General features: G+C 45.5%; 1 long non-coding RNA gene across 1 annotated transcript in view; it reads left to right on the top strand.

Moving 5' to 3' along the window:
• Window positions 1-8,556, top strand: part of LOC116482547 (uncharacterized) — a 53,799-nt gene extending 45,243 nt beyond the window's left edge. The window contains exons 3-4 of the long non-coding RNA XR_009209721.1: window positions 4,153-4,424; window positions 6,574-8,556. This is a non-coding gene — a long non-coding RNA (uncharacterized LOC116482547). The remainder of the gene's footprint in view (window positions 1-4,152; window positions 4,425-6,573) is intronic.
• The last annotated feature ends 4,266 nt before the right edge of the window (window positions 8,557-12,822 follow it).

Raw genomic sequence — 12,822 nt, forward strand, 5'->3', positions numbered from 1 at the left:
GGCCAGGCACGGTGGCTCACGCCTGTAATCCCAACACTTTGGGAGGCCGAGCTGGGCAGATCACGAGGTCAGGAGATCGAAACCATCCTGGCTAACACGGTGAAACCCCGTCTCTACTAAAAATACAAAAAGTTAGCCGGGCGCGGTGGTGGGTGCCTGTAGTCCCAGCTACTCGGGAGGCTGAGGCAGGAGAATGGCGTGAACCTGGGAGGCGGAGGTTGCAGTGAGCCAAGATCACACCACTGTACTCCAGCCTGGGTGACAGAGTGAGACTCCGTCTCAAAGATAATAATAATAATAATTATTATTATTATTATTTACCAAAATTTGTAATATATTTATGTTATTTTGCTTACATGTGACTAGAAGTTGTATTGGTAACTTCATCCAAAAGAAAAAAAGAGTTTACTATTCAGAGATGTATGGTCCCAGGAGAATAAGAGAAAATCTTAAATCTCAAGTTATACATCTGTATTTTTGTAGAGAAGTATCATAGATGACCAACAAAAGACTTTCCAAGCACAGAAAAATATTACAGGTCAGGTACAGTGGCTGACACCTGTTATCCAAGCACTTTGGGAGGCCAAGTTGGGTGGACCACTTGAGCTTAGGAGTTCGAGACCAGCCTGGATAACCAAAAGAAACCTCACCTCTATTTAAAAAACAAAAAACAAACAAAAAAAAAACTAGTCCAGCGTGGTGGTGTGTGCCTGCAGTCCCAGCTACTCCGGACGCTAAGGTGGGAGGATCACTTTAGCTTGGAAGATTGAGGCTGCAGTGAGCTATTATCTTGCCACTGCACCCCAGCCTGGGTGACAGAGCAAGACCCTGTTGGAAGAAAGAATGAAAGGAAGAAAATTCATGTTTTAAGTGTACAATTCAATGATTTTTAGTAAATTCCCCAAATTGTGCAGCCATCGTCACAATCCAGTTCCTAATGCCTACCCCCATTAAAAAATTGTGGTAAATTTAATGCCTTTTTTTAAAAAAAAAACTAATATTATTAAACTATTTTAACATGACATATATATATATATAATGTTTTGAGAAAAATAAGCAAAATATTTTAAGATATGGTTTAGCACTGTTTTTTCCTTATCCATCACTTTTATGATCCAGTTTTCCTTAACTTACATTTATGTGATCAAAGTTAGCAGCCAGCTGTTTGTCTTCCCTATTTGTTCCACAGTTGTACACAGAAAACAGAAGTCAACAAGTTCAGCGGCTTCCCCTATCAGCTCTGTTTAACTTTCTGCAGTGATGGACTGTCACTTCTGCTGATAGACTGTCCTTTTAATAGCCACTTCCCAAACTATATTTTTAAAAAGGCATTAAGTTTTCTTTCCACTATCTCCACTGTTTTTTTTTTTTTTTTTTTTTTGAGACAGGGTCTTGCTCTGTTGTCCAGGTTGGAGTGCAGTGGTGAAATCTCAGCTCACTGCAGCCTTGACCTTCTGGGCTCAAGCAATCCTCCCACCTCAGCCTCCTGAGCAGATGGGATCACAGGCACGCACCACCACGCCTGGCTAATTTTTGTAATTTTTGTAGAGACAATGGTCTCACTATGTTGCCCAGGCTAGTCTCAAACTCCTGCTTAAGCAATCCTCCTGCCTTGGTCTCCCAAAATGTTGGGATTACAGGTGTGAGCCAATGCGCCTGGCCTATCTCCGCTTTTGATTGCCCTTTTAATATAACATTTTCTCATGGCCTAATTTTGAAATCCATGGACCCTGTCTGGTGCTCTCCTGACTGCTCCATGCCATTCAATCCTACTGACCCTTCTGTCTCCCCCGGCTCAGCTGGGATTTCCCCTAGGCCACTGACTGTTGAAATCTTTGCCAAGTTCCTCCCCTTGGCTGCTCTTTATATGCAGGCATCCCCTCGACCTCCATTCTAGGCCCTCTTCCCACTCTCCACTTGCTCTAGTTGATCTTGTCCAGTCTCACAGCTTCTATGTCCCCGTCTCTTCTGAGGGCTCCAAATCCATGTCTCTGGCCCTAACCTGTGCCCCATGCAGAGGCAGAGGCTCAGAGGCGCAGCTGCTGTCTTGAGCCGCCCCCTCCAGCAGCCGCCTCAAACTCAGCACCACCAGATGGAGCTCATTGCCTCTCTCTTTCCACAACTCACCATGTGGTGTGACGTCACCTCCACGGCAGCCCCTGCATGCTGCCTGTTAGAGGGGTGTCCTCCTACCAGCCCTGCCAGAACTCCTCCTCTCAACAAGGTTTCTCAAACTTTCCTGCACACACGTCACCTTGGGGATCTGGTGAAATGTAGAGTCAGAAAGTCTAGAGCGAGGTCTGGAAAACTGCATTTCTAAATCTCTAAGTGGTGCCTATTCTGCTGCTCTACCTTGTAAGGTAGAAGACGCCTGGATGCCCAGCTGGCCCATGAGAGGTTGGGACAGTCTTCCAGAAAACCCACCTTCTTCAGCCTCTCTACACTCTTGCCATGAATGTCTGTGATGTTCTGAACTGACTGCCTGCCCTTCCCTCTGCCCTCCCTGGACATTCCTGCTGTAAGCCTCCAGTTTCATCCCTCTTCCTCAGCCTTTATTTGTGGAGGCCAAGTTACCCATGGCCTCAGGAAGAAGAACTCTGCCCTGGGTCCTCAGAGAAGAACTCTGCCTCTGGTCAGAGATGACACCTTGCCCTTATGGCCTGGACCTCCCCCTTCCTTCCTGGGGACAACCAGCCAGGCTCTGCTCACTGCCTGCCCCAGTGCCCTCCAAGCTTTGTCCTGCAAGAACAGGAAAAGGCTAGGAGTAGGGATGAGGAGAGCAGAGGTGCCAACACAGTTCTACATCTGGCCCATTTAGGAAAGATTTGAGACAGGCAGGCTAGTTAGGTTCCTATGTTAAGATGGTCTGGAGGAAAATGATAAAAACCCCTCAGTCGGCCCCGTGCAGTGGCTCACACCTGTAATCTCAGCACTTTAGGAGGCTGAGGTGGGCGGATCACCTGAGGTCAGGAGTTCAAGACCAGCCTGGCCAACATGGTGAAACCCCGTCTCTACTAAAAATACAAAAATTAGCTGGGCATGGTGGTGGGTGCCTGTAATCCCAGCTACTCAGGAGGCTGAGGCATGAGAATCGCTTGAATCTGGGAGGCGAAGGTTGCAGCGAGCCAAGATCATGCCACTGCACTCCAGCCTGGGAGATAGAGCGAGATTCTGTCTAAAACAAAACAAAACAAAACAAAAAAAAACACCCCTCAGTCAGGCTCTTGCTTATCTAACTCCCAGCCCATCAGTAACAAAAGACCCAAGAACCTATAACTGCTATGACCATAAGCTCCTATTTCAGGGGTCTAGGGACTTCCTTGGAGTCCCAAATGTGCAGTTAAATTTAAACTCCAACCTATAGCTACCCCTTCTTCATTTTAATGCTAAAAATCACACCTGGGGTGATGATTTAAAATGCTAATGCTACATATAATGTATGAAGAAACATGTTGAGCCACTGTGCAAGCACTAGAAAAACTCTCCTACACATACCCCGATGTCACCCTTCCCTATAGAAAGACTTTATAAAACTAACCCACACACTACTGCCCCCAAGGGCAGCCCATTCTTTTCTTCTTCAGTGCCAGCTTCCTTGTGCACAAGCTAAAATAAACTTTCTCTTTGCTGCTGTGTCTGGTGATCTCTCTTGATTTCTATCCTGGGAGATTACAAGAACCCAGGATGCTGGTAACATTTTGATCCAAGAATAGGAGGTTCTGGATCCCAGTGATGGAACCGTATCCTGCTTTTAACCCAGAGGGGCCCTTATTAATTTCATCTGGGGCTCCGTACCAAATATCACTCCCCCAGTTAATCATGGCTACACCCCGCCTTAGAAATCCCTCACATTTCCCTCCATGGGCTCACCCTGGCTCTTTCTGACAGCAAGACAAAAACACAAGAACCAACCAGCCTTCTCTAATGGTAGACGGGTTGGGGAGGTGGGATCTGGAAGTGTGACTACATGGACTCAGCCCTGGTGAGCCCCTGGGGACCTTCTCTCTTCTCCTCTTCACTCTGAAGTGTCCACGGGATGCTGTTTTTCTAGGTATTCTATCAGCACCACATAGAGAAGTCGACTTCCAGCAGTCATTAGGTGACAAAGATGCTGCTATCCTAACCCAATGCCATGTATGTTATTGGTTTCAGAGATCTGGATCCTCATAAGGAAACCTTACTCCTGAGACTCTAAGACTTGGGAACATCGCTCTTGGAGTTCTCCCACTCTCCAATGCTCCAAAACTCTTCACATGGAAGATAGTGGTAAATATCACTTCAGTAACACCTGCTGAGGCTGAGATACCATGACTATGCAGGATTAAGGCACACGAGGCACCAGCTCCACCATGTCTTGGTCCAGGACACCTGGGACCACAAACAGGATCAGGTCCACCCCTAGATGGAGAGAAGGATGAGTGGAGGTAGGTTTCCAGAGGCAGCATCGCAAAGCCAGTGGTTTCCAGGCCCCAGGGCCAGTGTTTTGCCTCCACAGCATCTATGATTTATGAAGCCTCCAGAACTGGGTTTTCTTTATGGGGCAGTTACTACTAAGAAACCTGTCCACCATTAGGCTCTGGCTGGGGCAGTCCTGGCTCATCCTCACTAATACAGCCTGTACACAGGGCTGGAGAAGTGTGGCTTCAAGTGAACTAGGGCACAACTTCTTCTCACACTGAATCTGCATCCCAGCAAAACCAGTGCTGAGCTGGACCAGCAAGTCTCCCCCTCCATACATACCAGACCCAAGGGATTGCTACCTCCTCCTGGGTATCATGCACATTGCCTGCACTTTAGCCCATGTTTCCCTCTGATGGTTCCCAAGGTCAAAGTTCCCTTCCAGCTATGGAAACACCACTTTGCCTCCTCTCTCATCCTGAATCCTTTATTGTAGTGGATGATTTTCAACAAAGTAATCAGAGCCTTCTGCCCTAAGAGGCCCTGAATCCTGCCTTCACGCTCCTGTATGTCGGATTGCCCAGCTAATCAGAATTACCCACATTGCATAGAAATAATGTCTTATCATTAACAGCTAGGTTGAGCTCTTACTTGGCATCATGGGGGAGGAAGAGGAGGAGAATGAAGCTGAGCACAAGTACCTCTGGAAATAGAACCTGAGAGGATGGGAGGGTCATGCTTCTTCTCCATGAGCCTCTTATCAGCCAGCAACAGCAGCAGCAGGTCTCCCCAGCTTAGAAGCAGTTCCTCATTTCTACTCCACCGGGGCTCCTGGTTGCTGCCTCTGCTCCTGGGGCATTATAGATTCCACCTGGTCATGGCAGAGTTAGAAGTCCTGGAGCCAGTGTGTTATGGGGCAACATGGAATGACCTGGAAAGTCTACACCCATGCAGAGGTCATCTGGTGAAACCCTAGGTCCTTCTGTGACCCTGACTAACCTTACCACATGCATGGTCTGTGGTGTTGGGCATCATTCATTGCCCCAGCTCTGAATGTTCATGGGGTTGGTGAGGTGTGAATTCAAGAGAACAGGACCAGGCTAGGCGCTGGGGGTACAATGGATGAGACACAGTTGCTGGTCTCGAGGAGGCTCCAGACAAGTGAATAAGGGATTATTACCCCATCTGGGGCTATGCACAACTTCTCAGAGATGCCACTTTCCCTCTTTCCTGGGACCCCAGAGTACTTCTCCTTCCTAAAGCACAGAGTCTGTGCCAAAATCCCACTATTTCCCTCTGTGGCTCAAAATCTTGCTTGAAACCCTCCTGTCTCTACAGTCTGCTGACTGCGTGCACCATGGTTCTTCCTCAGGGGTGTCCCTGCCCAGGATAGCAGCATAGCTTATACAGCATACATTGCTTTGTTCAGGCAGAAGTGGTACGTCTGCACGTCCTGCATTCTGAGGGCTCCATTCCTGGCAAGTCCCAACTCCCCTGGGCACCACAGATCCCCCGCCCCATGCCATAGCTCTATACTCCCCAAGCAGCCCCACCTTCCCTAGCGGTCACCCTCTGTTCCTTCTGGCTGCTTTCAGGGTCTTCCATGTGAGACTCACGCTAGGCCCTGGCTCAGACTGTCCTGCCTGCTGAGAGCTCCCACTCTTCCCCATCTCACCAGTGCTTCTTAAACCCCTACTCATCCAACATGGCCCTCCATGAAGGCCACTGCTTTGCTACTATCCACAAATGAGAGCATGACACCCACCCCCTCCAGCACCAAACCAGAGACCAGAAGCTCATCCTTGACACCCCCAATCTAATTAATAACCAATTCATGCTGATTCTGACTCTACCTCTTGAATCTCTAGGTAATATCCCTTTTCCTGTCCCCCCTCCCTGCTCCCCAAGACCACTGCCCTCTGGATTCAGTCATGTGTTTGCATTGTTTCTGCCACATCCTGGAAGTATGACTTCAGGAAAATCATCTGTCTAGGCCTCACTTTAATGGACTATAAAACAGCTCTATTAATAGTGTCTACCTCATAAGGTTGGCATTTAGATGAAATAACATAATGTACTTTATGCATAGTATATGGCTTAAAGTAAGTCCTCAATAAGTGTTAGCTGCTGTTATTGTTGTTGTTCTTACTATCATTATCATTATTCGTACCTTAGTATCTCCCACCTGGGCTAGAAGCCTTCTACCTGGTCACTCATGGAGAGTGACCACAGCAGTGTGGAATAATCCATGGCCACTGTGGGAATATTTGTCCCTTGAAAACAGCCGATGATGAAAGAAGACACCAAGCAGAACAGCCTCATAACCACGCACAGACATCAGCTATGAGATCATTCCTCTCCCGGGGGGCCCAGGCAGAGATATGGTATTCTAGGGATGGAGGTCCCTTGGAGAGCATCTAATTCAATTTCCTGATTTTATTCAGCAGGTCATGGATGTTTAAAAAAAATTCCTGATTTTAGGATGGCAAAACTGAGTTCTTGTGAGGATAAGGGCTTGCTTATAGCCAATTTTCTTTTACAAAAATTTATCTGGGCTACTCTGTATTTAGCCCTGTGCTTGAATCCAAGCTTTTAACCTGACACACAACCAGTCAGGTGAAGAGCTTGGATTCAAACCCAGGTTTCCATTAAATCACACCATCTACAGACAGAGGAGCAGTTCACTAAAAATAATGCTTACATTCCCGTGTGCTACCCAAAGGGAAATAGCCAGGATTCTGTATGACCAATAAATCATCATGAGAAATTCTTTCAACTAGAAGCTGGAATGTGAAACACCAAGTTGAACTGTCAGAAAGACACAAGCAAGAAGACTGGAAAACACTTAGTGCAAATACAAATAAGAACACATGCTTTCAAGCTGGCACTTGCCCTTTGAACACACAACACAAACTGGTTTCAACACAAACTGGCTCAGTGTCAAAGTAGGAATTTTGCAACACACCCTACAGTTAACAGTCACTTTTCCCCTCAACACCTAGACTCTTTCTTAACAGAATCAGGATTTGGGGAGAAAGGAAGGTTGACAATAAATTGTCATTTTATAAATGGTGAAACTAAAGCTTAGAGAAGTAATTAGTCATAGTCCCTTATGAATGTCTTTGCTGGATACCCTTTCCTCTATGCCATAGGGAAGCAGTTAAAAAAAATAAAAAAGATGTTTGCCTAAGGCTTATATGGGAGGTGTATCCCTGTGCATTACTTAGAAAAGTCCCCCAAGAATTTTTTTTTTTCTTTTTTAGAGACAGGTTCTTGCTATGTTGCCCAGACTGGTCTTGAACTCCTGGGCTCATGCAATCTGCCACCTCACTTGGCTTGTTTATTAAACTTTTATGGGTCATGGGCATATCTACTGAATCTACTGAAACCTGTGAATTCTACTCCCAGAAGTGATTCCACAGGGCAGGAACATAACTTTGCATATAATTTTAGCTCATCCATGCAGCCCTTGGTAATTCCTGAGCCATAGCAGCAAAAGAAAACTTGCCTTAAAGTGTTACAGTGATACGAAATGATTCAAATCAGCTTTGCAGACACTGTCCAAACCTGAAAACTTTCTATAGGAGGAGGCTGTATGCATAACAAGTGAAAAGTAATTACGATGCTGTTTTTTAGTATTTGAATCAATGCATGAAGTTATTATTTGTCAGCATGTACACGCAGATTAAATAAAATGTATTTACAATGCAATAGTATAGCCAGATGATATTCAACATCTGTATTTCCAAACTGTTCTAGCAAATGATTCTAACAAACAGGCCCCAGCACTACAGATATCCTAAAGACACATTATAAGAATCACCAGCCCCTGTCTGCCTTCATCAGAGCCTCTCACATCCTGTCCCAACATCATGTTCACTTAATGCGAATTCTTGCTTTAAGAAGGCATGGAAAACATTTACACTATTTATTGTAATTTAAACATCTGCAATTTACCATGATATCTCTTCCCACCTACAGGAAAGATATTGCATTAATATTGCAGCATTGAGTTTCTAATAATATAATTTGCATTGGAAGAATATGACTACCCCAAAACTTGCCTGCTAAGTGTCCATAAATGCTTCCTTTAACTCAGAGGACCTGGAGTTCTGCTGGAAAATTGAATCCGTGTTCAGCAGGCTTTCCTTCCTGGTGACCTCTGCATGCCCCACAGGCTACCCCTGCCTATTTTACACCAGAGTTCTGCAAGTGGGGCATCAAAGCTGCATGGTAACACGAGCTGGCTACAGCCGCAAATAGCAACAGGCCTGCCATGAGTGAAGGTCCAAATATAGACCTGCTGTGGCTGAGTTGCCACTTCTTACTACTCAAGTGTCACCAGGAGAGGTCACATGCTGTGCTCTGAGTTACTTCCTGTGCTGTGAGGGGTTTTAGACTTGTGGCTCTACCATGGGTCTCAGATGGCTGGCCATGTGGAGAGGGCTGGGGACTGTCACGGCAAGCCCAGGAAGGAGATTCCTTTTTTTTTTTTTTTTTGAGATGGAGTCTCGCTCTGTTGCCTAGGCTGGAGTGCAATGGCACGATCTTGGCTCACTGCAAGCTCTGCCTCCCGGGTTCAAGCGATTCTTCTGCCTCAGCCTCCTGGGTAGCTGGGATTACAGGCGCCCGCCATCATGCCTGGCTAATTTTTGTATTTTTAGTACAGACGGGCTTTCACCATACTGGCCGGGCTGGTCTCAAAGTCCTGACCTTGTGATCCACCCGCTTCGGCCTCCAAAAGTGTTAGGATTATGGGGTGAGCCACCGCGCCCGGCCTGGAAGGAGATTCTTGAGAGCCCTTGGGCTGTGCGCCTTCCACCAGGGCTTTCCTGGGGGCTTCTTCCAAAGTGTTCTGGGTAAGCACAGTTCTGGAGGCAATCAAATTCAACTTTATTTTTTTCTACCAATATTCCTTTAAACTGTACTCCAGGTGGGAATTGTTCCCCTCTTTGGATGAAAATCCAGCAGGCCTGATGACTTTCTTCTCCCTCTTAGGTGACACATAGTCCTAAGGTCACTTGAAGTCAGCATCTCAAATTCAGGAATTGAATGTCCAGTTCAATACATTAATCAAAAAGCCAAACCTGGTTTAGCCAGTGTCAAATCTTCTCCCTTTCCCAGAGTGGGCCTCTTTAGCAGGAAGCCTGCCCTGGAAAAGGACGCATGGAGTTGGCCTCTCCTCCCCACATTCCTCCCGGAGATGCTGGTTTAGAAGCCAGGGCAGGAGGGCTGAAGCCATAAGATGGCTCCTATTTGAGTAGACATCACAGTGGGTACCGGCCTCAGGCTCTCTGGGCCTGGAGTATGCGTAGCTCTGACTCTCTTTCATGGGGACTCTCTGGGGATTCCCACTGTGGGGCCAGGATTCCCATCACTTGATTCCCCTTGCTTGATTGAAGCTATTCCCATTGCAGGAGTTTGAGACCAGCCTTGGCAACATGGGGAGACCCCTATATCCACAAATAAAAAAATTAGCTGGAAGTGTTGGTGCACGTGTGTAGTCCCAGCTGCTCAGGAGGCTGAGGAGGGAGGATTGCTTGAGCCTGAGAGGTCAAGGCTGCAGTGAGCCCTGATGACACCACTGGACTTCCGCCTGGTGACAGAGCAAGACCTGTCTCAAAAATTAAAAATAATCATGTGGCGCTAGGTACAGCAGTTCATGCCTATAGTCCCAGCTACTTCAGAGGCTAAGGCAGGAGGATCTCTTGAGCCTAGTAGTTTGAGGCTGTAGTGAGCTGTGAGTGCGTCACTGTACTCCAGTCTGGTGACAGAGACCCTGCCTCTTAAAAAACATAATAATACTAATGATAATGTGGATGCCTGTTTTTTAAATGTAGGAAATGCCATAAGATATTTTTAAGTGTGCTGTGCCTGTAAAGCTGACTTGAGCCCTTTCATATCATTGTACAGCTAACACTTTAAAGCAAGTTTTCTTTAGCTATGGCTCAGGAATTGCCAGGGGCTACATGAATGAGTTTCTAAAACTATATGCAAAATTATGTTTGTGTCCTTATGGAATCACTTCCGGGAAGAGAACTCACAGGTTTCAATAGATTCTCAGAGGTGCTCATGAACCATAAAAGGTTAAAAAACATTTTGGGGGCACTTTTCTAATTAAAGCACAGGACACACTTCCCATATAAGCCTTAAGCAAACATTTTTTTTTTTACTTGCCATGGTATGGCATAGAGATGGGACTATCCAGCCAAAAACATTCATTATGGACTGTGACTGACGATTTCTCTAAGCTTTAGTTTAATAATTTATAAAATGACAATTTATTGCTAATATTCTTTTCTTCCAAAATTCTGACTCTGTTAAGAAATTGAAAGAGTCTAGGTGTTGAGGAAAAAAGTGAGTGTTAACTGTGGGGTGTGTTGCAAAATTCCTACTTTGATTTTGAGCCCACAGACCAGTGTAACAGTATAATCTCTCTCTCCTCTCTCTCTCTCTCTCTCACACACACACACACACACACACACACATACACACACACACACAGTGTAATAGAGTTGTCCAGAGAAACAGAACCAATAGAATGTATACATGTATGGAAACAGATTTATCATAAAGATTTGACTCATGTAATTATGAAGACCGAAAAGTCCCAAGATCTGCAGTTAGCATGCGAAAGATCCAGGAGCGCCAATGGTGTGGTTCTAGTCCAAAGGCCAGCAGGCTCAAGACCCTGGAGAGCCAATGTTTCCATTTGAGTTGGAAGGCAGGAAAAAAACCCATATCCCCACTTGAAGGCAGTTAGGCAGGAAGAATTCCCTCTTATTCAAGCTTTTTGTTCTATTCAGAACAATTGATTGGATGAGGCCCACTCACATGAGGGAGGGCAACCATTTTACTCAGTCTACTGACTCAAAGGTTAATCTCATCCAGAAACACCATCACACACACACCCAGAATAATGTCTGACTAAACACGTGGTGGCCCAATCAAGTTGACACATTAAAATTAACCATCATACATATATATACATATGCTATAGACAGTTTATATTCCCCTAAAATTCCCATGTTGAAACCAAATCCCCAATGTGATGGTATTTGGAAATGTGGCCTTTGGGAGGTGATTAGGTCATGAAGGCAAGCCCTCATGAATAAAATTAGTGCCATTACACTGGGGGTCCCAGAAAGCTCTGCCATATGAAGATGCAGTAAGAATACAGGTATCTATGAACCAAGAAGCAGGCCCTTCCTTACCAGACACTGAATCTGCTGGTGCTTTAATCTTGGACTTTCCAGCCTCCAGAACCATGAGAAATAAATGTTTGTTGTTTATAAGCCACCCACTCAATGGTATTCTGTTAGAGCAGCCTGACTGGACTAAGACATATATTAATATAGAGAGAGAGCATAATTTTTTTTTCTTTTTTTTTTTTTTTTTTGAGACAGAGTCTCACTGTTTTGCCCAGGCTGGAATGCTGTGGTGCAATCTTGGCTCACTGTAACCTCTGCCTCCTGGATTCAAGCAATTCTCATGCCTCAGCCTCCTGAGTAGTTGGGATTACAGGGCATGTACCACCATGCCTGGCTAACTTTTCTTTTCTTTTTTATTTTTTTTTTTGTATTTTTAGTAGAGATGGGGTTTGGCCATGTTGGCCAGGCTGGTCTTGAACTCCTGACTTCAAGTGATCCGCCCACTTCGGCCTCCAAAAGTGCTAGGATTACAGGTGTGAGCCACTGCACCCAGCCACCCACGACACTTTTATAATTAGAAAGATTGACAGTTTTCTCTTGAAAAACCAAATAGATTAGAAAACTAATAGAAATGATAACACAGTATAAAGCAGATCGTAAAAAGATGTGAGGAATATACAAGAAAGATATTTAAAACAGACTGTTAAAAATCATAAGTAAATCGTATTAGTTAAAATAGTATATTAAAAATAGGGGAAAATCAATCACTTCAGCTAAAAGGTTATCTCTCCAAGAAGACTGAGTGACTGAGTCCCAGGGCCCAATCCCCAACCCTCACACCGGCAGCAGGCATAAAAGGGGAGAGACCTTCAGACAAAGGCACCTTTCGACCTTCAAGTTGCATTCCGCAGAGGTTCCTAGATTTCTTGAGGTCATTTTCAAGGCAGAGAGATGCCCTAACTAGAGCTTTAGCTTTGCCCTGATTTTTTCGTTTGCTTATTGTTTACCCTTGGGGATAACAGCAAGTACAAATTCTGATTGCAGTTTTTCCCAGCTCAAAACCTTCACAAACACTTTCACTTGTTCCCGAATCAACACCTCAAAGGCCTTGCTTTGGCAAAGGGCTCCTGATCGCAACTTCCTGGCATCTCCCTCCTTTCCTCCCCCCTTTCCCACCACCTGTCTCAGTGCACGCCCAGGATGGGAGCTGACATGGACTGTATTTCTCAGTCTACACTGCACATTTCCTAGGCAGAGACTAGGGCCTTCTTGG

Source organism: Hylobates moloch, unplaced genomic scaffold (genome assembly GCF_009828535.3).
Source record: "Hylobates moloch isolate HMO894 unplaced genomic scaffold, HMol_V3 SCAFFOLD_14, whole genome shotgun sequence".
In the NCBI taxonomy this organism is placed as follows: domain Eukaryota; kingdom Metazoa; phylum Chordata; class Mammalia; order Primates; family Hylobatidae; genus Hylobates; species Hylobates moloch.